The 22,894-nt window shown below is 39.6% G+C and overlaps 1 protein-coding gene and 1 non-coding gene across 8 annotated transcripts in view; one reads left to right on the top strand and one right to left on the bottom strand.

The window, feature by feature from the left end:
• Positions 1 to 22,894, bottom strand: part of OXR1 (oxidation resistance 1) — a 264,948-nt gene that overhangs the window by 192,299 nt on the left and 49,755 nt on the right. Inside the window, exon 1 of one of the 7 annotated variants that reach the window (XM_054275918.1) lies at positions 5,649 to 5,720. The exons of the other annotated variants lie outside the window; for them this stretch is intronic. The gene's annotated coding sequence lies outside the window, so the exon portion shown is untranslated. Of the gene's footprint in view, positions 1 to 5,648; positions 5,721 to 22,894 lie in introns of those variants that run through there. 7 annotated transcript variants of the gene reach the window in all.
• Positions 20,413 to 20,495, top strand: TRNAL-CAG (transfer RNA leucine (anticodon CAG)). The gene has a single exon. It is a non-coding gene; the product is annotated as a tRNA-Leu (tRNA).

Below are 22,894 nucleotides of genomic sequence, written 5' to 3'. Positions count from 1 at the left end.
TGAAACTTGAGATAATTTTAATAAGGAGGTGATATAAAAGAGGGTCTTTATTTGAAGGCTTTCAGGAGCAGTTATGGAAAGATGTCCACAAAATTTCACCCCCACCAGGGGTGAATGCACATTAATAGGTTTTAGGAAATTAGCATAATTGATAAAAAGCACCAATTAGGAGGACAAATGGTGATGCAATTCCCCCCTAGGTCAAACCCCTTTTCTGGAGCCCCCCTTCAGCATTAGCTGTACTTGTCCATTAAATGTATTTCCAAGAGTTGTTCTCAGCCTTGGTTCCCAGGATTAACCAAGACAGGACAGGGGCTTTGTACCCCAACACCCCTCAGGGCTTGGAGCTCCGGAATTTGTTGTGTCTTTCTGCTCAGAGAAAGGCCATGGAAAATTACTGGGAAAATGAGCTACTAATACAACAGGCTACAGAGCCACAAATATATGTGCGAAGAATAGAGAACATACAAAAGGCAAAAAAAAGGCAGAACTCAAACCAGCATCACTACAAGTAGCATATTCATGTATAACCACTTTAGCAGCATCTGGAATATTCTTCAGAAAAGGTGAGGCTTTGAGACACTAAGCTCTGCTGCACTGTCTTCAACTCCACAGATTCTTTTTACCTTCCTATTGCCAATAGACACTATTGAAAAATAGACCATATGTACTCATGAGACTACTTATATTTTCTTCTGCAGCCACAGTTGCTCCTGTATCCCTGCTCATTTTTAACTTTCAAAATCCAAGTCTGCATTTACAACATGATTTTAATAACAGAAACTGATGTGGGTACCTGACAGAATTTCTCAGGACAGCTGATGGCTGATAATTTATAGTTATAAGTGACACTGTTTCACCTTACTGGTTAGTTGCTTTTGCTGTTTTCCCTGAGCCCATTTGTGCCAAAGCACTGCCAAACAGGAATGTGGCAGCTTGGGATTTTGCTAATTCAGAGGGTGCTGGTGTTTGGCTGGGGTAGGAGAAGGAAGCAGCTATTCACTGTGCCTCTGACCACTGGGAGACAGTGGCAACAAAGCCAGCACTGTGACTGTGAACCTGCCACACTTTTCATATCACTTTGGTGATATGAAATTACCTGACTGCTTTAATTGCCCTTTTTTCTGGGTTTAGCAGGATCAGCTCTGCCTCCAGCTCCTCTTCCCCGTCCACCTTCCATCAAATGGACACACATCTAGACCTCTAACTGTGACCCTCATCCATAAAATCCTTTTATTTCCTTACATCATTTTAATATCATTGTTCATCTCCTTGCCTCCAGGTAATGCCAATGTCACTTCAATGTCATTTTCAGTGTGACTCTTGATGTTGGAGGCTGAGCTATGCAGGTGACTGAGCATCCCTATCCTCCTTTTTTTCAGTACAACCAGCAGCTTCATGGATTCACAGTGGAGAATTGAGCAGCAGCAAATGCCCCATAAATAAATGCCACCTCCTCCAGCTGTGCTGCTGCTGCTCCTCTGCTGCCTGTCAGCAGCTAGCACTCAGATGAAGACCACACGTTTGCTTTAAAAAATCAGATACAAATATCAAAAACTCGAATTCCCCTTCAAATATAAAGGAATTGACCTCTTCTCTGAATCACCTCTGAGGATTGTCTGGCTCTACACATTTCAGGATAGAAGATGGTAACTGCTACACTATTTTGTGTCATTTTCCTCTCTCCATATCCTTCAGATCTTCTGGGTGGCAGCTAACTCACATTCAAGAGAAATGGGAAGAGGAAGGGAGCCATCACCATGCGTGTTCTCTGCTCTTTATTTCAAAGTTTTGTGGAACACTGTCTCTTACAATACCCCTCAGGTGAAGCTCTGCCAGGCTCTGACAAACTGCTTTGCTCCCAGAGCCATGGGCTGCCTGTGCTACCACGCCTCCAGCCCTCAGCACCGGCTCCTTCTCCTCTCCTTGCAGGGTCTGGCTCATCAAGGGAGGGTAAAAACACCTTTTTCCTTCTGCAGAGGCAGCACATCAGCTGCTGCTGTGCCCCTGCAGTGTGGGACACGTGCCCCACAGGGACTGCAAGGCTCCCAGCACAGTCTCTGCCATCACAGCAGCAAACGCAGCACCAAAACTGCTCATCTGGCTGTGAAATATTGTACGTGAGCACTTCAGCTAATCAATCTAGGACCGATTTCGTTACAAATTTTCAGGTATAAGGGATTCTAAATCCAGACTCTCTCAGTGCAGGTACCTGTGCTAAAGCTTTGCTTTAGCTGTGGTAGAAATGCTCATCAGGATGTTGTGGTACAGCTCGAGATTTTGGCATTCAAACAGACAGGATGGAATGGTTACTGTGCTTAGCAGTCCATCAATAAACTGCAATCTAATTTAAACTGACATTTTTACAGTTCTTGAAGAAACAGGAAAATTAGAGGGTCAGCTTGTTTAATAAAATATGACAGAGGTTTTTAATATGATATTATTCTTTTTTATACTCTTATTAGAAATAATTAGAAATTTAATTAACAATTGATGATCAGACTCACTGATGCCACCATTAGTATCCACATATGAGACAGGCTAAAAAAGGCCTAATGCTAAAACTGTCCCTAAAAGTAAATCTATATTAAGGCAAAAATGCTACAGACAAGATTCTCAACTCTAGTTGAAGCTATCCTTCTCTGTAAAAGGGTAACATCAACTTCCTCAAACACTTATGGCCTTAGACTGCCTGGGTAGAGTGTTAGGTTAGACTGCAAAAGACCTTTCTTGTGAGCATCATCTACTCTCTGTTTAAAAAGGAACCACTAAAGTTAAAAATACTTCAAAGTATCTAAATCCATTCTGAAGTTCTGTCTTCACCTAGCAGTGAGAGCTGTGTCTCATTTATTGCATGTAAAAATCAGCATCTAAATAAAAAAAACAAACCTTCTTATTTGAGAAACAATCACAACAGCAGCAGAGCAATGGCTGTACAACAATTACTCAAGTGACAATTTAACAAAATAGTATTAATTTTGCACTCAATTACCAGTTTGCAGTAGTCTGGGATAGCTGCTTAGGCCAAATGAGGTCCTTCTACCCAGAACAGTAAAGTTCATGAAGACTGATAGAAAATATCTTTTTCCATATTATCATTGTCCCAGGCTTTCATATCTGAACTTCCTTTCAAAAGGAGTATCAACCAAACAGCAAATCTCATTGGGAAAGAAAAAAAGAAAGATGGTTATTTCTCTGCTATTCAGAATGAGAGAGAAGCTTCAGCAGACACAGGAACAATTCACTGAAGCTTGTATTGTAATTTTGAAAAAATAAAGCTCATGCTTTGATCACGAGAATTACACCATTCACTCAAAAGCTTGCCTGCAGTTAGGAACTTAAAACGTAATTTTTAATAACTGAAGTGCACAGATATGAGCTTGAGACTCTCAAGGCAAAGGAGATTAAATCAATAAAGATATCAACAGCCAGCCCTCCCTTCCCTCCATTCCTGGTACCATCAATCCACCCTAGATGGATTGCTGAGAGATCCTCCTGCATGGCCTTGTTAGCACAGCCAAGGGTGGCACAAGGGGAGCTTATCCCCCCCCATTTGGCTGTGGGTAGGGGATTTCAGGCAGGGTGGTCACGATCATGTGTGCCATGTGACGAGACCTCCACCAGCACAATTTCCACACCCACTCAAAATCTGTCCCAGGCACCACAAACATGGGGGATACCAATGGGAAGTAGGGAAAGCTCTCCTTTCACTGCATGAAAAATTCTGAGGCCGGGCATGGACTATTATATGTGCGTCATCAATTTCTACTCAAAACCAAATTATTTCATCTCTTGATTATCACAGTGGTAGGACTACATCACAAGGTATAACAAAAAAAAATTGGGGTGATCCTTGACTCTCCATAGGGTACCTTCAGGAAAACTGGCCACAGAACCTAGATATGCATCAGAAGGGATCAGGTTCTGGATTTATAGTCTATTTTAGCTTTTTATACTTTTAAACTTTTATAGAGATGGGGAACACCAATAAATTATGACTCAGTAAATAAGCCAGCATCTTGTAATGTGGAGCCATTGAAATTCTGGAGTTCTGCACAGATGCCCCATTTCTTTCCCTAGGTCAGCAATCACTTATTCTGAGTGCAGGAATACCAACATTGAAAAAGACATTAGGTGCCAAATTCTTTAGAATACAAGATACTATAAAGTCCAGATCTAGCATTAATCCTGAATTATATGTTATGATCAGTTACCTACCTTTACATATATAGCTTTAGGCCCATAAAGCCTCTGGTTTACCACAGCCTAGGAGGATGACCATGACCATTTTCTTCCCTATGTGTATTTTAACCTGGCAGGATCACTCAATAGGAAATTACACTATAAAATGATAAAAAATAATTTTCATGCCAGTCTCTCCATATTTCTATGAAGAAACATGAAAGATAACCACTTATAAAACAATTTCAAATACCAACAGTCAGTCTGCTGGCAAAACCAAACTAGCAACCCTTGTTTAATCTCACAGTATGGATCCTGCTGCCTGGAACTCAAAGTGTTTGATGTACCCATTCAAAGTTGGCTTTGCATTTCGTGCCTTGGCTCAGACATATCAGTCTGCACTGTATCAGGCCTGCCACCTTGTAAGGGAGAATAGTATATTAGTAACACTCATTTCCCTTCCTCCATTGATTAAAAGCTGTGGTTTGTCTCTTCATGGTCTGTGTGATGATGTTGACTGTTCCCCAGAATATTTCTTGCAATGCCACCAGTATTTGAGGACATATTTCCCAACTGTAAATAGAAACTATATCATTCTGGAAAGTGGAGATGGAACTGAGGACACTAACCATATTGATTTTTGTTGTGTTCATCTGTATCTTTATATCTCTGTAAATCCCTAGTGTTTCTGATATTACTTTCTAACAGTGCATTTTCCTGTTTCCCACTGAAATAAATGTCAGCAGATGACAACCTAATCTTTGTTGTTGCCATTTGGTAATTTAACTGCACTAAACAAGGAACAGAATCTGATTGCAGAATCTTTTTGCACTAGCTTTGTGTTATCTTAACATCTTTTTCTGCTATCTTACTAAGCTGAAGATCAAAAGCATAAATGGTAAACCTGTTAACAGCTTATACTTCAGCATTAACCACTTTAATGTTGTGATTCAGCAACTTTGCAAAGATGACAGAAAAAACATATATAAGAATCACAACTCTGATTCTTAGATTTAAGGGGTTTTGATAAGATTATCTCAGGGAAATATGAATAAACAGTCCAGCACATCATGCAGAATCACAGAATCATTTAGGTTGGAAAATACACTTAAGATCAAGTCCAAGCATCACCCACTAAATACTATACTATTCCCAGCAATGTAAACTAATTTGTAACTATTTTCTTGTACAAGACCAATTTTTTTGTCCTGTGCTGCCAACTCTTCTGTTTATTTTGGTCCATGCTTTTGATGTATAAATCATCCATAGAGTTGGTTCAGCCTCGCTGTTCACTTGAAGATTAAGTATCTCGGTTTTGCTCTTCTATTCTTTTTAGCCCCTAAATCCATTCATACTGTATTTCCAGATACCCTTCAGAAATACTTTCATAAGGACTAAGAGAGACATAGCACCTTAAAAGAGGAGTTATGCTGCCTCTGCTGGTTCATTAGCCCCCATTTCCTCACCTCGTTCACAGGGGATGCAGACTGCTCTCATGGGGCTCCAGGTCAGTGAATGTGCTGGTGGGGGAACATGGTCTAAGATCAGCCCCTAAGGGTAGGAAACAACCTATATCAATTCACCTTTAAAAGAATTTGATAAAAAAATAACCATAAATTGGCAAAGAAAATATATGCACTTCAGCACTGTTGATTACTCTAACAGTTTATAGAAGCTGTTCTAGATCTTGAGTAGCTCTGAGAATTAGGCTCAATACACAAGCAAAACAATTTTTAAATACCTATAGGAAACCACAAGCCCCAAATACAAATGTCTGCAAGTAAAACAGAAGATTCAATGGCTAAAAATTTAAATGGTTGCTAGTAAGCCACATGCTTTAAGACTTTATCAAGGCACTGTCAAATCAGAGAAAATCACATTTGCATGAAGTTGTCACCCGTCACGTTAGATATTCATTTTTATTTATTGGAGCTTCATCTCTTGTGCAATGAGTGACTCAGGCTGCTCCAGGATCCACCATCTTTCACAGTAATGGGTTCACTAAAGCTGTAGCACTGCTCTTGGCTTCTGCTCAGCAGTTGGCCTGAGGTTACAAACTGTACTGTTTATTGAGCCTCATTAAAACCACTGTCATGTGGAATCAGCTTAGCTTGGCTTTAAGAAAATGTAGAATTGCCTAAACATGCAATCGCTTTTGAAGTCAGAATGCTAAGTTCGTACCATATTCCAGTGATTCTAATAATTATTCTAATCCTATTCCATGAGTAGTAAATAGTCATGTGTCTTTGTTGGTTTAAAATCTGATTCTGCAAAGGCAGTATTTATACTAAAATAATTTGAAGTCGACTTGCAATTAATGTTGCAAAACAATATTTTTCCTAACCATGCAGGAGGTGTAAGTGCTTTGTATGTGTCCAATACTTTTGGCAAGAAACGAATGAAGTATTTTAAATTTTGTAGTTAATGTTCAGTTCTGGCTGGCCTGGAGTATTTATTGAGCTGTTATCTCACATACTATAAAGCAGTGATGAAGTGGGTTCTGCATGAGTGCTATTAAATATCCTCAATGTGCCATTACAACTGGCAGCCTTTTTGTAAAACAAGACCTTAGCAGCTTGTGATATACAGTAATTGATATAACAAGCATGTGATATATTATCATAGTGTTCCTGCTCCAGAAGTGGGGCTGGCTTCTTGGAGATACTGAGGAGAAAAAAAACCTTCCCCTAATATGTTTGTACATTCTCTTAGGACTATTTTATTGGCCCATCCAGAAAGGAAGTATTAGAAAAGAAGTATGACAGTAAAGGGTACTTAATCCATCATTATAAAGATGGAACATGGTTAACAGTTTTAAAGCAGCAGAGGAACAGGTTTAATAAACATTTCTGAACCTTTTTTGCCATCATAAATTGTGATAAAAAACAAAAGAGAAAGAACGAAGTCAAGCTACAATAAGGAGATAATTCTGAGCAGTAGCATCAATTAACAAAGAAATCATCCAGGCATTGAACTTGCTTCTGCTAACATCAGCAGTGAAATTCTTGGCAATTTTGTAAGATTACATCCAGTGCAGGAAAATTAAAACTTCCTTATCAAACTAGATGTTGCAGTAATTTCCTTTGGGAATGAAGCACTTTTTTTTTTTCTGAAGTTCTTCCTATCATAAACTATATTTAAATGAACTTTCACCTACACAGAGAATGGACTTCCCTCTCTGGCGTTACCCAAAACTGTTCAGAGCTGGGATTTAGCATGAATCTAATTTTTAGATGAAGGTCTAATCTCATGACCAGAAAGCCCACTGTTAACTCACAAGGCAATGCATGTGAAGGGAGAGTGGGGACCAGAAACAGGAATAAAGATATATTTGGTATCTTGGGGTACAGCCACTAGGAAACATTACTATATTCTCATGGACCCAAATTACCTCCATAATTGGTTAATCCAAAATTTCTTAATCCATTCTTCATTTTCCTTCTTTGAATTCACTTCATCAGTTTTCACATTCTTTCCTGTACCTTCCAGGGAACTGCTCTACACTACTAAACACATATGAAAAGAAGACTACCAAGCATATATGTCGGTCAGAAAAAAAATCAGACATATGAATTTCATCTTGTATATGGAATACTTGATTACTCCTACATTTTTATATAACTATTTTATGTCCAGACATAAAATGGAAGGAAGGCTGTGAAAATTCTCTACTAGCTTGCTCACAGGGGAAAATGTAGTGCTTTCTTTCTCCTTTTATTCTGAGTTACATTTTTCTTCATTACCAAGTGAATTTAAGATTCAACAGTGCATCAGGTATTAACTCTTCCAATGTGACATTATCTTTACATTTAATCCAGTGTTTTTCTGAGCGCTTAAATTTTATGCCATTATGGTTCTTAACTGTAAATCATACTCTCAAGTAATCGTGGTTTGCAAGCATGAAATAACCAGATCAATTCAAGTATCCTTTCTCCAGATGAAATCAGAACCTAAAGGAAGAAGTGGGTCCAGCATGGCTTATTGTCCTCCACTAACCCAGCAGGCCAGAAAGAACTGCGAGAAAATAAATTCGAAGCTCTTCAATGTCACATTTGGTATAATAATATCAATCTTGTCTTTTCCTGTTTGAAGAGTTATGCAAATTTCTCTTAATCTCTTAATCTCTCTATCACTGTGATCATTTCAAGTGAACAGTAATCTGATAGTCTGTTTTATAGCCTCTTTGGAATATTCTTAAAGGTCTAGGCTTTCTTTTTTTGTTACTATATCAAAACTGGCTATTATTAAGCTCCAAAAGAGAGTTTAAAAGTCAGTAATTTTAATGAAAGAAATCAAGGAAACTAGAACAACCCCACTCAACTTGAGGGTGTGTCAAGGTTTGACACTGGCACAAGGCCAAATGCCCCCATGAAAATACACTTTCTCTGGTGTCTGCTGTGAGATTTTGACCAGGAATAAACAAAGCAGGCTCTCACTTGAAAAAAAAGAAAAGTTTATTAACTAAACTACAAAAACAATTACTAAACTACACACAAAAAGAAAAAGAAAACACAAGGAAAATGAAAACCTCACAAAAACACTCTCCTCCTCCTCCCCCCTAAATTCCCAATACAATACATCTTCCAGAATCACCAATTCTGGATCCAACACCACCCTCTAGAATGCTCAACTTTCAGTTCCTCAAGAGGAGAGGGAGTCCTTCCATGTGTCGTGGTGGCCTTTTCCGTCCTTGTTCCAGTGCTCTCACCACCGAACAAGAATCAGGGCTGCTTCCAGGGTTGTCTTTTTAAGGATACTTTGTCCAGTTCCAGAAAAGCACAGTATCTCACCTTTGGGACATCTGTCCCCCCCATATTTTATATACCCCCTGGGGCCGAGGGGTACCCACACTGAATCTTCTTTGGCTCTGGGACATTTCTCCCCCTGGACTCAGTCTCTGTATCACACGGAAACATGGCTCCCACTCCATCTTCTCCATTCTTCCAACATCTCTCACTCTCTCTCTCTCTCTGGTCCAGACCTTCATCACTCGTCTAGGAAGGGTTAATGTTCTGTAAAGTTTTCATTGTCCAAGAAGGGTTAAAAACTCCTCCAAGCGGCTGGACTCCTGGCTGCACCACCCCCCTCCACCTCCTCAGCCGGGCTGCCTGCTGCCAGCACATGTTTACTACATTTCAAGGTGAAGGCCACAAACACAGGCTGCACTCATTCTCTGTCTGTCTCCAAGGGCGGGGGGGGGAACAGGCTGCCCATTGCTTCCCGGCATTTCTTTACTTCTTCCTTCCACCCTTGGGGGGGGCCAGGCCTACCTCTCCCGGGCCAGGCCGCATGGCTTTTCCCCTCCCCCCGCCCAGCCAGCAACTGGGCCGGGGGAGAGACCCAACTCCTTCCCGCCGGAAATCCAAAAAAGAACGTGCCGGGGGAGAGCCCTGCTTTTACCCTGTGTTCTCAGAGGTGGATCCAATGCCCAGTGGTTGGGCCAGATGGCAATATTCAAATCTGAGCATTCATTGGCCCTATCTACAGCATCCCAGAAATCCTGTTTCCGGGTCAAACCATGACAGGGTGACATATAACAACAATATATTAAAAAGAATTGGCAAATTAAAGAGCAAACGTATGATGGAGATGGCTCTGCAGGAAGCAGTAATAAAGCAACACTTCAGCACTGAAAACCTCAACTCTCCTTTCACTAGCCCAATGAAGCAAACATTTGACTATTGTTTAACATGTACAAATGCTCAAAAAAAAAAAATCAAAAACTCCTCTATTAGATGAAGTAGTTCTATGCTGAAATAAAAAGGCTCTTTATGACCCAAGAAAAACTAAAACAAAACTAAAGAGGCAAAAATAGCAATATATGTCTTCATCTTGTGAGTAAATTTTCATTCAGTTCTACTTAAACACCTCATACAGAAGTATAAATTATTATGTTTTGATTGTGGTCCATTATTATGGCAGATGAAATACCAGCTAATGTGACTCATTAGACCTTCATCTAAAAAGCTTTTCCTTCACTGCAGAAATGGGAAGTGCATGGAGTGGTGGGCTGTAACTATGATGTCTGCTGTCCTCCTTTTGCTCAGCCATGACTTCAGAAGTGACCTTGGCTGACCATAATGTTTTCAGAATGATTTATCACTTTCTGCCCCTTTTCTCTAGCATGAGTTGTATGATTTAGCCCCATTGCATGACAAGAACTAAAACACCACAAAAATCAGTTTAGAAGCAGCCAGCACCTGTGAGAAAACCCAAGGAAAGCTCCTTCCAGACCATTGTCAGCCAGAAGTTTCATCCCTAGAGCAATGGAGATTTTTCCTGTAATCCTTAGCAGAAACATCACACTGTCCTCACAAAATCCTTGGTGTTTCTTTACTGCTGACAAATGTGAAGGCCTTTTTGAATTCCCTAGAAATTTTGCCTCTGTGATTTCAGCTCCACAGGCTAATTAACTTTTTTTATTAAAAAAAAATCCATGCATTTTCAGTAGCCATAAACAATCACCTTTTAAATTCTTTGAAATGTTTGGGGCACTAAGTATGGCTCAGAACATAAAATGCACTAGAGCAAAGTAGATTTAGGTAGCCTTCTCTCTCTGGTTCTCTTCCTTTTCAGTCACTTTCTTCATTCTGTGGTCCACTATTCAGTTTTCCTTTTTCTATTTTTGCTTCAATTTTATTTTCTAAATTCCAACACTTTAAAAAAAACTAAAACTTATAACTATGATGCAAGACACCTGGAATATTTTCCCCATATGTTAAAAGTTGCAATTTCTATTGTCCTTTGTCCTTCCTTAATAAATAGTCCTGAGTCTACTCATTTTTCTAGAGCTGTCAAAATATTTATACATATGTAACTTCTCTGTCCCTAATTTTTATTCACTGTCACTCCCTTTCACCTCTCTTTTCTCCATCTCCTTTCTTTATTAATTCAGTCTTCTTCACAGCCCTCATTATTTGCTGTAGCACAGTGGAAAAAAAATAAAAGCAGAGCACTTATAATGAACTAGTGAACTAGTTGTGCTCAGAAAAGAATAGTCATAGAAAATTTAATGACCATTTAATGACAAACAGATTGGGAAGTCATAAGCATCTGCAGGTCTGTGTGGCACTGAGGTGTAAGATGCAGTTCTGGCTGAACAAAGCTCTCTTCTCCCAAAGCACCCCCAGGACAGGCATGGATAACAGCAGTGCCCTTTTTAAGTCCAGGATCCCCATGACAGCAAGCCATGCCATCCACATTACAGAAAACATCTGTCATTATTTTCACCTCATCTATCATGGTCTTTAACAACAAAAGACTCTGCACAAGCACAGTGAGAGACAGAAATCTGAGCCATACATTCAATTCAGTATGTTTACTAAATACGGAATTCAAAGGTGGATATTAGATGGCTCTTTCACCTCTATCTATCCTGAAGAGCATATCCATCCTGAAGAGCATATTAGCTGTGAACATGCTGTAAATCCAGATTTCTTGCATGACAGAAAGCTGCCCTCCCTAAACTAAGGAAAAAACTGAAGGACATTATTTTACTCTTGAATGCACCAAGTAGTTTCTGTTGAAGCCAATGTACTACTCACAGTGGCAACTGATGCTCTTCATAATAACCAGCCATGATCACTGGGTACTTTAGATAAGACTCCACATTTGTGTAACACCCCATACACCTCACAGCAAGTGCCATACTTTGTGGCACTCTCCCATGACCTGGGCAGTAGAGCATTTAGTTACCCTGTACTTTGACACCTCCTCACAAAACAGAGCAGGCCACTTTGTGGGAAGCTGAGAGCGTATACCTATTGTACCTATCATTCTCAATTCCTGAATCCTACAGATCATCTTTCTGAGGCCAAATGTCATCCCTACTTCTTCACATCAAAGCATACTCAGAGAGGACACCTCTCACCTCTGCTTTCCTATTCTAGCAACTACTTCACTACCATTATGTGTAGAAAAAAGGGACAGGGGGGTGGGTTTTTTAATAGCACACAAATACAACTCTACATTTCAGAAGGAGAGAAAAACAGAAAAACCGCACTGCACAAATATTAGAATATATATAATTTTTAAAAGTTCCCAAATATCTGACAGTAGGAATGAGATTTTTTACCTACATAATGCAATTTCTTATTTTTCTTATATTCCCGCATCCCTGGTTTTACTAAAATGCAATGTTTTAATTTAAAAGGCCTCGGCTTCTTCTCTTCCTTGGGAGACATTCATAGAGATTCCACTGGGAAGGGAAGAGTAGTGCCTGAAACCAGGTGGCAGCAGACCTATTCTGACAGCTATTTCTGATCTTATTTTAGCTGAGAGGACCCACCCAGCTCAATGGGTTACATCTCCCTATAGTGGCATGAGGGTGCAGAGATTTCTCACAAGGAAGGGAAAAATGATACTGAAAATACGTGCCTGAAATTGCTGGAGGTTCATGAGGCTGCAATGTTGCTAGAAGTCACAGGGCATCAGCCTTTACATACATAAATCTGATAGATTTTCATAAAGAATGTACAGCACACAGTTAAAGCCTTTTACAGGCATTACAAGGAAAGCCATTTGATCTTGTCACGACACGAATGCCTCAAAACTTGACTTCACTTGGCAATTCCTGGCTGACTGCCTCCAGCTAAGGATGCAAGCAGGAAGAACCATCTGAGAAATCCTTAATCAAAACACCAATTGAAAATGTGTCATATCCACAGGTCAAGGTCAACTTTTCTCCTCATGAAACAAGACAGCCAAAAGGACAATTTACTTAAATCAATAAGCGGTAATACCCACAATGATTTACTGCAATAGTAGAACAACATGCACATTTAAAAGAAGAGTATCTCCTCATCTAGGTTACAAAGCTCTTTAAAATAGAGCCAGAACAGCATTCAGTTTCCTTTGGTTGCAGTGAATAGTTTGAAGGTTGAAATTACATTCTCTGTTGATCACTGGAAGACAGGGATAGGGACAGACTATTGAAAAATTTCAGTGTCCTTTTGGCTGCCTTCCAGTCCCATCTCCAAGTGGCTGCTATTCTATTTAATGTAACTGGAGTCTACCCTTAGGATGAATATCTTTCTTCCTGACAGTTTTTGTTCTTTTTCAAGGCAGGGGAACAGCCGCAGCCCAACAAAGACTGCCTCTTGAAGCCTCAGCCGAAGGGCTCAGGAATGGAACAAACATGGCTAAAATGCTGCTGCATGACTGCCTTGCAAGCAAGTTTCTCTACACTCTCACTGAAACTGCAGACAATATAATAACTGAGGTTAAGATAATCCCAGAGACAAATGTTTTTCAGCTGAAAAGATTTTGAAACAGCAAAGAGTTTTGAGGAAAATCTGTTCACTATCTGCAATACATGACCAGTCAGAAAAAGATATGGCCTTGCTAAAAGATTATAAACTATAACTGCTTCTTGTGGGAACAATGCAGACATTTTTAATACAGACACATGCTAAACAGGCTGGTTGTATATAGAGCTTCAGAATTTTAATCTGGGATACCAGAACAAAACCCAACCTGCTTAAAAAGTCTTCAAAATCTTCACCCATAAAAGGCTATATAAATTCTCTAAGTGGACAGCCCAGAGTTAAAGGCTAACATAATCACACCCTGTTTGTACTGACCAGACAGTAAAGTTACGGCAGTGCACAGGTTCAACCCACACACATCAGTCTGTGTCTAACCTACACACACTACACACACAAGGGCACACTCCACTCTGTGGTTCTTCTCATAGCTACTGATTCCAAAATTAGCCAAGCCCCAAACTGACCAATTTCTGCAGGTAGAGGTACAAGCTTCCCTGGCCTTCAGGCTTCACCAATTACCAATGCTCCTCATGGACCTTCTTCCTGCTCTGCACTGCAGATATTTGTGCAGCACAGAGGCTCTGAGGCACACAATAAATTGGTACCTTCTGCTTGTTATATCTGCAAGAAGCAAAACACTGAGGAGTTTAGCAGACATTTATGCTCCCCAAAATAGCCAGGACTGATTCACATTTACCCTGACTCACATAAGTTATCACAATCACATTACTTTCAGCAAAAACATCAGTTAAAGGGAATTTGTGTCAGGGCCACAAGCAAAGAACTCTTCCATTACAGCATGCCTGTGCTGGGAAGTTGTTAACATCTACAGCAATTCCCTTAGGAAATGTCAACAGCAGCACCAGAAAAAAGCAAACATATTTGTTTGTCTAAATATTAAGAAGAGCCTGGAACAGTTTCTAAAATGTCAACAAGAAAACCACACTCCAAAGCAGCATGATTTCTTTTTGTTGCAAACATAAATAATTCTTATGTTAGTTTGGAACATAGTCGATGGGGAGTCAGCCTGGGCACCGGAGTGAAGCAGATATTCCTCTTTACAGTATGCAAGGAACATATTAATCATGCAAATAGAAAGCCTTTTGAGGGAAAGAAAAAAGATACTATGTCTCTTTGGTATAAGGAAAGTAAACATATAAATATCATGCTTTTAGAAAATGAGGGAAGTCTAAGGGATGGTTAATATTTGACAGCTACTGTGTTAGTGTTTTCTGTACACAGTGAATGGTGGAATATCTTGAACTTAAAGTATTATTTCTTTTACATACTGCATAACACAGTCACAAGACCCTAGTACTGACAGTTGCACTAAAACATCCCCACTTTCCAAATTACAACACTCTTAAGAAACCTTCCACATTTTATAATACATTAATCATTATTCAATACTTTGGTGTTCTTATTACATAATAGAACAATATCATTGTTATTTCTGATTATCTTCATTGTGTGATAATTAGCAGTGATACACTCACTGGTTGCATGCTTTTTTTTTATTGCAAATAGCCCCATATAAAATCAGCTGGAAATTCATTCCCTCTGCACCTCAGAAGCAATATTCACTTGTGTATCAGAGAGCAAGAGGCTGCAGATCCCATCCATTCCATCTGGAGAGGAGAGAAGAGCTGCAGTGTTCAAAAGGAGGCTTCAAGCACAACTGATATCCAGTACCAACAGGCCTGGGATTTACTCTTTCCATAGGGTTTTAGTAAGTAGGAAGTGGCTTTATAACATGGAAATAGAAACCAAGCCACAGCCAGGTATTGTCCTTTTTTCAAAGCTTGTTTCTTACCCTGGAAAATATCTGGCAAAGACATTCACCTGCAACACTCTAGATGGTCCCATATGGTTCTCCCTTCTCTAGCTAGCACAAGGCAAGCCCTTCTTGAGCTTTCCTTTCACTAAATCCTCTGTTAGCTACATCACCTCTCCACATCCAGGCCTACCAGCTAAACCCTATTTAGCCCTGTTTAAACTAAAACTTCTCTACCATGTCTCAGCCTTCCTGGAAACCGCCAAGAGAGGACACAGGGCCTCCACCACAGGTTGTGTGATAAACTACTTTTATCACGGGATTTTCCACTTGAGAGTCTGCGACACACAACATCATCTGATTCATTTAATATAAATAATTGACAAGACTCCTTCCAACTCAATAGTTTGTTTTCTATTGCCTTATTTATAAAGGACAGAACTTTAATAGAGTATAAATATGCAGTTGTGCTTCAAATATTTTAGGAATTTGCTATATAAAAGTAAAAATAAAGTCCTCGTTAACAATAAAATGTAGTTATTCTGTCACTGTAATTTTCCACGCTTATCACATCTCCAATGATTTACAGATTCTTTTTTTCTTTATTTTTTTTAGCAAGCAGAAGGATATTTTTCACTGCTGAACACTTGAGCTGGAAGCTGAAAGTCAGGTAAGATGCTTACTCATCAATTAGTAATTAGGATTTTGCAGGTCAAGTTCTGGCCCAGTGTCAGCTATCGAGTTACCTTTTACTGCAGCCTTGTTAAATACTCTGTACTGATACTCTGATACTCTGTAGCCCATCCATACCCTGTACTGATAACCATAAATGTAACTACATCCATCCATGGGAGCTGATGGTTACCAGACAGGAAGAGGACAGGTTAGGAACAGAAATGAGCTCAGCTCTTCTTCTGAGTATGTTCAAGTGAAAACAGAGAAGAAATCCACTGACTGCCCTCTCAGCTCTTAATGCCTTGCCTTAAGCAGGAACAAAAACTCACACCTGTGACTCTTGTGAACAGCAGACATGAGACAAAGACATAAAGGCAGTTCTATCTTTTTGTTTGGAAGAAATCATCAATTTCACTTGGAGTTAAAAGTATTAAGAAAAAAAACATTATTCCAACTCAACAGACAGCAATGGCAGAGCAATGAATTCTCCAGTTGGTGTTCACATTCCTGACAAAATAGTGACTTGGGAGGAAAGAAAATCTGGGACTCAGCACCCACATCAAGGGGAATGGAAGGAATCCTACCTCCCCCGCCTCACACATTGATGCTGTATCTCTCCTGGATCCTGCTGATAACATATGCTCCTGAGGCATCTTCTCTTATTATCACAGACAGTGCAGACATGCTATGCCAGCCTTCTCTAGTATTCCTGATCTCCTATAAACACCACATGGTTCCACATATTTAATATGCTTTGTATCTTCAAAAGGAAGATATTATTTGGGGAATTTAAGGGATTGTACTTAATTCAAAGGAGGTTTATGAGCATTCTTGCTTATAAGGTTTTTTGAGGATGAGCTATCTACTAAGAAAGACCCATTAAATTGAGTAAGATGATTCTCAACATACTTTCAATATAGTAAGATGATTACTTTTTTTCTCAGCTGTGCCCCTCAGATCTCTAATTCCCACTGGAACAGAGGAAATATACCCAGGAAAAAGCCTCCATTACTATTCCTACCTGTGACTACAACTCAGCTTGAAGTTCTGCTGCAAAGACAGCTGGCAGCTGAGACAGCATGGTTCTGACACAGAGCAGTCTCGTTTCCAGCCTATAGTCTCTTTAGGCTACTGATATAAATATATTTTTCATGTAAATGAGTGGGTCTGGTCCCCAAAGATTACAGGGGGCAGGAAAAGAGCTTCCCACCTTCTTGACAACATTTTGAGTCTATGAATCTCTTTATATTTCTCTTTGTGCAGCCAAAAAAGGCCTGACAACAGGATTAGAGATACCTGTAAAATCAAGCACATGTGCTTTTGCAGAATTAGGGGCAAAATGTGGAGTTGTAAGAACAGTGAAAAGGCATCATTATTGGAAGTCAAGTCTCGATTTAACCACATTTCATCTCGTTATCACCCGTGCTCCGTTTTCTCTTTGGAAGAAGAGGCATCAGTCCCATTGGACACAGTCATTCTTTTTGAATTCTTTCAGGGCCCCAGGGAGACACCTGAAACATAAGGAGGAAAGCAACTCTCCTATTCGAAGCAAGAAAAGCACAAAAGATGCTCTCACTTTGTGAGAAGCTTTACTTAAAGCAGGACACAAACCCAAAGTGTTCAAGGAAGGGCTACCCAGTAACAGGAGGGATAAGCAAAGGTGGGAGTAGGCCTCTCATATGTGATGCCTTTTATCTCCACTACTGGAGATACTGGACCTAGCACTTAAATACATCAACCGCTGCTGTACACTGACAGTAGTGCAAATCCCTGATTAGCTTGGGCACCAGCAGAAGTCAAACATGAGACACTGTCGACAGCAATACTTTTGCCAAAGAGTTTCTTCTGCACCTGCTGTCATCAGAGCATCAGGAACTAGCTGAGCAAACCCTTTCAATGGATAATACCAATGCACTTTACATCCCAGGGACTTTATTTTCAGTGGATAGGATCACATCTGCTGGGCCCATCAACATCCTGCAACACAGCACAACACTAACCTCCAGCCTCAAGTCTGATGACTGTGAATGTGTGATGGACAGGCAGCTACATAAGTCTGTGCCAAAGGATTTGGGGAATGCACACATCTTTTTAAATATGGCCTTTTTATTGAGGTTTTCAGTTCACTTATTAGAGCTCAGTCGGGATGGCAACTGCATACCAAGTATGACTACATTTTAACCAGCAAGTCAGCCAGATCTGCAGATATTTTGGGAATGCTACAGATCATTAACTCTGTAGTTAATGAAGTTCTGTGCCAAAAAATGCCCCAAAATGTTAAGGGAGAGCTGTCCACGAGTAGACTTGAGCAAATTCTTCACCAAGGTCACTGTATGTTTGGTATGCACTTAGTTATGCTTTCCTGTGTGATCTACCAGTGTAGAAGCCAATGGGTATCTTTACAACTTAGATTTTATTTAAATTAAGACCTGTTTAGTTAATTTCCAAGCAATTCAGTCAGCATTACATCATCAATATGTCTTGAAGTAGGGAACACAAGGTTTTGGAGCTGCTGGCTGAAGACCCAGAAAGCTCTGTGCTGACAGCAGAAAGAGTGTAGGCTGCAACTGCTGCTCATTCTGGAGTTACTACATTATGAGTTGACTTTTATGGTCAAACTTCTGCAATCTCTATTTCTGCTTATTGCACTCTGCCCATCTTGCTATATACCAAGGTTTTGGAAAAAGTTATCAGTCCACCAGCTATTGTTTAGAAAAAAATCAACCGCCCAATCAAACAGCACTACACTGGCTAAATAAGACTCTTATTTCAGCACATATAAACATGTTTTTTGACCATTCCAAGGCCTTGTTTCTTTTTAATTTAAATATATTACTAATTCTAAATATGAGAAAATTGCATCTTCCAGGAAGTCAACCAAGACTGCTGAAATGCAGCATAAATTACAGCATAACTCCTGACTCCCAACATAACATTTCCAGTATGTTACAAGAATATTGGTCACACAGGCTCATCTTTTCATTGTGCTGGGCCTCAGACAAGACTGCTTGTTGCCCTAGAAAGGACACATTACAGCATAGCCAAGATACAGTATTAATACTCTCAATTCACAAGCACTGTTACATAAAATTGTCCAAAATTATGGCACATAGTTGTAGAATCACAAAAGAGTTTAGGTTTGAGGGGACCTTTAGAACTTACCTGCTCTAAAACTTTGCTCAAAGCAAAGTCAGCTTTGAAAATAGGACTGACTCTGAAGTCAGGACAAGAGAGAGCCTTGTCCAGCCAACTCTTGTGTGTCTCCAAGGAAGGACATGGACAGTAGGTCAAGACAAGTCATTATTTCCTCAGCTCAGCACCCATGAGACAGCACCAAAGTATTCAGCCCAGCACTTTGGGCTCCCCAAAGAAAAAGACATTGACAAACTGGAGCCAGAAGAACTGGTTTCTCAATTCAGAAGGAACAGTATCGAATAAAACCAGTACCAACTTTTGGCCAATTTAGTACAGAGAGTTGACTTTTTTTGTCATGGGAAAATATTGCTTTTTAAGATTCTAAAGAAATTATTATATAATTTAATATATAAATGATAAATATATTATTTATTTATTAAATTTTATACATGTATATATTAATATATTTATTATATTTATATATTAATTTTATCGTAATTAATATATTAATTTTCTTTATGTTATTTTATATATAGTTGTCATATAATGAATATATGAATTTCTTAATTTATTAAAAATTAATTTAATGTATATATTAAATAAATTTCTATTAAATATTGTAATAATTCCTTAGAAACATATGAAGCAATTTAATGATATGATTAACATAAATTATATTATTTATTTCTATTTAAAATAAAAATATCCTATTTGCCATTTCTGACAGTCAGTTTATGGTTGTCTCATTTCTTTTTTTTCTCTAGTATGTTTATATTCCAAACAAAGACACTGCACTTTAACCTGATGCTTCCAAACAAGCACACCTCTTGTCCTTCATATTTACTTTTACTTCCAAATCCTGACCAAGTTTGTATATTTAGAGGTTCCTAGATTCCGTTTTCAAGCACAAGAATTTTTTTGGAAAAAACCTTCAGCAAGGAGACGTACAATTTGCTTCAGTGTCACAGTCCCCTTTCAAATATCAGAGAACTCTTACCATGAAAAACTTGTATATATCCCAGGAGGATTTTCATAGACATTACAGGAAATTAATCAACCTTAAGCAATGTCATTGTGAACCATACTGCATACCACGTTTTTACTAATTTCTGTACAGCTTCAAATGTCTGCTTCATGGCATATGTAACAAACATGCAAAAGTACCTGCTTCTTTCTCCCCACACTAACACTCACTCACAGAACCCAGCAGCTGCATGTATGAATAAACATCAGTTATTATGGTCACCAGAGAGTCAACACAAGATACGCTGTCATTCTGAATATTTTTTTAGCACCCACTGCGTGTGAAAAACCAGCAATGCATAACTAAAAATATCCAGAAATACACAATGACAGCGCCACCACAGCACCCCCACATGGGTCAGGATGGCCGAGCGGTCTAAGGCGCTGCGTTCAGGTCGCAGTCTCCCCTGGAGGCGTGGGTTCGAATCCCACTCCTGACAACTACGTTTTGGGACTCAGACTGAGGATTTTGGCTTTCTCTACTTTGGGGGAAAAAAAAGGCTGAGGAAAAGACTTCATGGCGCTGCACAGCTTCCTGAGGAGCAAAAGGGGAGGTCCTTCTCTCATCATCCTGGTATCCACTGACAGGAAGTGCGGGAATGGTTCAAAGCTGTGTCAGGAGAGTTTCAGACCAGACACTAGGATGCAATTCTTTACTGAGAAGGCAATAGAAAACTGGAACAGGCTTCCAGTGAGGCGGTCAATGCCCAAACTATCTCAATGTTTTAGAGGACAATCCACTTAATAACATGCCTTAACATTTGGTCAGCCCTGAACTGGTCAGGCAGTTGATGATCACTGCAGGTTCCTGCCAACTGAACTTGCTATTCTATTCTGTTCTATTTTAAGATTTTTAAATGGTGTCTTAAATTAAAATGGAAAATCTAATTGTTTCAGCCTAAAGCAGGGAGCAGCTCACAGTGCAGCCCCCAAAATCTGGTGGGGTTTTGCTTGCTCTCCACCACCATGGCTGCAGCAGCACTCCACCTTCCCAGCACTGCTCTGACACCAGGTGCCAGGCCAGGCACCTCACCCTGCAGGGACAGATGTCACTGCCTTGAGATGGCTCCTGCTGCTCTAGGGAGTGGCACCACCTGCAGCGTTCTGGCACTTGCTTAAGCAGCAGGAGAAGGGGAGTGAGCAAAGGAGAGCATGAAAAGGAGAAGGCAAAACCTCTCTCTCCCTCTTTTGCCAGAGGTGAGCAGTTATTTTTGCTCTGGATGTTTTCTAAAACTACAGCTCCCAGCTCAATGCTAGGTGCTTTTTTTTTTTTACTTTTAAATTGCTCTCCAAAATACTCTGGATTTTGCTTTGTGTTCTTGATTTTTTAAAATTTATGTAGCTCACAAAAACAGATGTGAATCAGTAAACTAATTAAATTTTCATGTAATATACACATTAGGTGAAATTCTAGAATACAAAGTATTTCTGAGTAACAAAACCACAAACAATAGTCACAAGAACATTCTTCCCATGAATGCAGTAGAAGACTAAGATTTTTAGTTAATGTTAAATACCCAGCACTGCAAGCCCTCAGCAGGCATACAGTAATGACCTCTGAAAACACATAACACTAAATCATTATAAATGAGCAGCTAAAATAGGTGAATCAATGAATTATCCCAGTGGAAGAAACAAACAGGTAGTGTTTTAATTACATGATAATAACACCAACTCTGACAAAGGCAACTAATTCCTTCCATCTGCAAATTCTACTAAGTAATCCTTGAGTAGAGTGCTTACCTGCACAAAATACTTCTCTACCACACTTTGTGTACAGAGGGTATATATCTGTTTTTCTCCAGGACTTAACCCAAGGGGTGGTGTTAATCCATCCATTCTTACTAGGCAAGCAGCACTACAGGCTGTTAATGGATACAGGGACACTTTCCTGTTGTCATTATTGTGCAATAGTTCTATTGTTATTACATTGCAAGGGTTCCATATTGCTAGAGTTTCACACCTCCTTGATGTTTCTTGTAGGAAGCTCCTCCAGGCACTGACTCTTTCTTGTCCTCACAGCAGCCAACTGACTCCAGTTCCCACCAATCCACTCTTTTACAACACTCTTCTTATTGGCTGCAGGTCTGGCCTGTTAGCATCAGGCCTGCTCCTCATGTTTAGTTATTGGCTCAGCTGCAACTCCTTAGGGGATAAGATTACATTCTATACCACCTTCATTTACCCATACTGTATCCCCCTACACTTTCCTCTGCTGAACTGTTAAAGTGTTTAACTCCACATTCCTGACAGCAATTCTACAACAACTGGAATTATGGAAGCAGCACATTTGCCTGCTGTGAACACCCAGCAAGTCCAACGTGTCTGGATCTGACAAACACAACAAGATCAACAGGCAGCCACCTAAAGCCACCCAAAGTAGTAACCCTGAACTCTGAAGTTGCAGGACTGCCTGGCCTTTCTGTGGGATCCATTTTGGACAAAACCTGAAAACAAAACCATCAAGTCCCACCAAGACAATTTAAAGTAGAAGTATGTTATCTACCTTACAGAGGAATCGAATCAATATTATTAGAAGTAATTTGATCTAAATTAAGAGAGTAGACTCTTCCTAAAGTTTGAAGAAAAAACATAACTGAGGTAGAGATATATATAGATATACATATAAACCATCAAATAATGAAATGTTAGAAGATAAACAGCAGCTTTGAGGTCTTGAACCTCCGTAGCTTCATTTCAATTATAATATGAATATTGAGATCAAATAAATCAGCCCAGGTGTACCTACAGTATGAGATGGTTTAAGCATCCTAGAAAACTACAAATGAGAAGACCATTAAATAATTATGCATTCAAATATCTACTCAGGACTGTAGCT

The sequence above is a fragment of the Melozone crissalis genome, unplaced genomic scaffold (genome assembly GCF_028551555.1).
Source record: "Melozone crissalis strain CALT ecotype California unplaced genomic scaffold, PUWL_Pcris_2 ptg000002l_1, whole genome shotgun sequence".
Lineage (NCBI taxonomy): Eukaryota > Metazoa > Chordata > Aves > Passeriformes > Passerellidae > Melozone > Melozone crissalis.
The sequence above is the reverse complement of the archived record's forward strand: the minus strand, read 5'-3'. Positions and strand labels throughout refer to the sequence as shown.